At 52.8% G+C, this 2,500-nt stretch overlaps 1 protein-coding gene across 1 annotated transcript in view; it reads left to right on the plus strand.

The window, feature by feature from the left end:
- Positions 1–2,500, plus strand: part of ccdc146 (coiled-coil domain containing 146) — a gene marked incomplete at its 5' end in the record, with an annotated part of 31,218 nt that overhangs the window by 25,518 nt on the left and 3,200 nt on the right. The window lies entirely within an intron of this gene.

Genomic DNA, 2,500 nt, shown 5'->3' on the forward strand with positions numbered 1-2,500 from the left:
TCCTCGGTCTGCCCCGGGCGTTACAACAAGCCCGGCGTCCGGTTTCTACCTCCGCCAGCCTCCCATATCGGGCCACTCCATTCGTGCACCGCTGTTTCTAAACAGTGGTTTTTACATAAATAGATCTCTTGTTAAACTGGTTTATATTTCTATTAAAATATAAATAAACGCTTAACCGAACCCAACCGCCATGGCTGGTCTCAAAAGCCCTGATACACTGATACACACAGGCTAATAATGGTCAGACACACAGACAGACAGACTGGCAGACAGACAGACAGACAGACAGACAAACAGACAAACAGACTGGCAGACAGACAAACAGACTGACTGGCAGACAGACTGACTGGCAGACAGACAAACAGACTGACTGGCAGACAAACAGACAGACTGGCAGACAGACAAACAGACAGACTGGCAGACAGACAGACCAACAGACAGGCAGAGAGCCAGACAGACAGGCAGGCAGATAGGCAGGCAGACAGACAGACAGACAGACAGGCTGGCAGACAGGCAGAGAGACACACACAGACAGACAAGTTCAGTTACAGTTCTCTGGGAGCATTTCATCAGAAACGTGGCATTTCAACCCTTATTTCCACTGTGTTCCTAGTTGACTACAATGGTAGTTAGTTCTGGAAGGGAGGCTGACTACAGCTGTCCTCCCGGGGAGGCTGGTGGAGGTAGAAATCGGAGGCCCATTGTGTTTGATATCATTCCTCAGATACCATGCCTTATTCCATCAGGGCAGGAACACGCGTTTGATACCATTCCACATTCCGTTCCGTGCATCACAGTGAGCCCCGTCCTCCGATTCCTACCTCCGCCGGCCTCCCCTGTCCTCAGATTCAAGGCCAGTTGCTCCCTGACACTAACAGGCCGAGACACCCTGCTCCAGACCTCGTCCCACGGCCGCCGCTGCGCCCGACCCTCCGAAGAAAAGATGTATTTAGCAGCTTCCAATTTAGTAAACGATCATATTATCCAACAGCACAACGAGACAACCTCTTTTGCTCCGTCAGACGAGAGGTATGCAGCCTCTCCTATCTAGGCTCCCCCCTGCTCCCTCGCCAGTGTCAGTACTTGTGGTCCTGCTTTTGATCTTTCATAAAGGCTGAATTCATAACCGGTCTTGGAGTCCGCGCCATCCATTGTGCTCCGGTTGAAAGGCTGGCCTTTTCAGGATGCCTGGCAGACCTCTTCACTGAGGCTTCTGCCTGTCTGTCTGTCTGTTCTGTCTGCCTGCCTGTCTGTCTGTCTGTCTGTCTGTCTGGCAGACCTCTGCAATGAGGCTTCTGTCTGCCTATCTGTCTGTCTGTCTGTCTGGCAGACCTCTTTACTGAGGCTTCTGCCTGTCTGCCTGCCTGTTCTGTCTGCCTGTATGTCTGTCTGTCTGTCTGTCTGTCTGTCTGATCTAACTATCTATCCATCCTCTATCTGTCTGTCTGTCTGTCTGTCTGCCTGCCTGCCTGCCTGCCTGTCTGCCTGCCTGTCTGTCTGTCTCTTTGTCTGTTTGTCTGTCTGTCTGTCCATCTGTCTATCTATCTAACTATCTATCTAGGGGGACCTCTTCATTGAGGTTTCTGTCTGTCTATCTATCTATCTATCTATCTATCTATCTATCTATCTATCTATCTATCTATCTATCTATATACTGTGTATCTGTCTATCTATCTGTCTATCTACCCTAACCTTACCCTAACCCTATCCATCCATCCATCCATCCCTCCCTCCCCCCCTCCCTCCCTCCCTCCCTCCCTCCATGTTGCTCAGGGATCAGTGTTCTTCCGTGTGTTTGTGGTCGGGGCAGAGAGGGAGTAACCAGGAAAGACAATCCCCCCTCTTGTGATCTCATTAAACTATTAACTGTGATTCAACACTGAGCTGTTCTCTCAAACACACGTCTCTCATCTCTGCCTCTCATTCCCTGGCTGGCGACGCTCCCACAGAGGGACGGACCGCCTGCCCTCACTTAGCTCCACACAACACAGAGTTATCTGGATGGGAAAACACCACATCCATTCTAGCTGTCATTGGCCTGGACAGGCTGCGGTTGCTCCACAGTAAACAACGTATGGAGCAACAATCAACTACAGTGGTATTCAATGACTGACTCGTTCCACACATACAGGGCTGGGCTGAGCTGGGTTAGGCTGAGCTGGGTTAGGCTGGGTTAGGCTGGGCTGGGTTAGGCTGGGCTGAGCTGGGTTAGGCTGGGCTGGGCTGAGCTGGGCTGAGCTAGGCTGGGCTGGGTTAGGCTGGGCTGGGTTAGGCTGGGCTGAGCTGGGTTAGGCTGGGCTGGGCTGAGCTGGGCTGAGCTAGGCTGGGCTGGGTTAGGCTGGGCTGGGTTAAGCTAGGCTGGGCTGAGTTAGGCTGGGCTGAGCTAGGCTGGGCTGGGTTAGGCTGGGCTGAGCTAGGCTGGGCTGAGCTAGGCTGGGCTGAGCTAGGCTGGGTTAGGCTGGGCTGAGCTGGGCTAGGTTGAGCTGGGTTGGGTTGGGCT

This window comes from Argentina silus (genome assembly GCF_951799395.1).
Source record: "Argentina silus genome assembly, chromosome: 20".
Classification (NCBI taxonomy): Eukaryota; Metazoa; Chordata; class Actinopteri; order Argentiniformes; family Argentinidae; genus Argentina; species Argentina silus.